The 334-nt window shown below is 39.2% G+C and overlaps 1 long non-coding RNA gene across 1 annotated transcript in view; it reads left to right on the top strand.

Annotated features, from left to right (window-relative positions):
- LOC106882054 (uncharacterized) overlaps positions 1-334 on the top strand; it is a 49871-nt gene that overhangs the window by 19309 nt on the left and 30228 nt on the right. The gene's annotated exons all lie outside the window — the stretch shown is intronic.

Raw genomic sequence — 334 nt, 5'->3', positions numbered from 1 at the left:
CTGTGTGAATCATGTCATTTTGAACAACATTTATTAGACGTATTTTAATCGCTCCGAGGTTTAGTAACGCACAAGCGGTGGGCACATGTGGACTGGCCAGCTCCTTTATGAATACCTTCCCCAGTGAATGCTTTCATTCAAACCACTGAAAGTGTGTTTGAATCTCTGCAATACCATGACTTCATAGCAGTGTCTCAATCTTGTTTCCTTAATCATGAAAAGATATGATCTTACATCAAGTGAACCAATAGTATTGTCCGACTTTACAGGAAATTATAGTACAGGACGCCTTACAAGGGTTTCATCGGGACAATTCCCAGTCTAATATATTCAT

The sequence above is a fragment of the Octopus bimaculoides genome, chromosome 30 (assembly GCF_001194135.2).
Source record: "Octopus bimaculoides isolate UCB-OBI-ISO-001 chromosome 30, ASM119413v2, whole genome shotgun sequence".
Taxonomy (NCBI): domain Eukaryota; kingdom Metazoa; phylum Mollusca; class Cephalopoda; order Octopoda; family Octopodidae; genus Octopus; species Octopus bimaculoides.
Note: the sequence above shows the minus strand (reverse complement) of the source record. Positions and strands in the feature narration are given on the sequence as shown.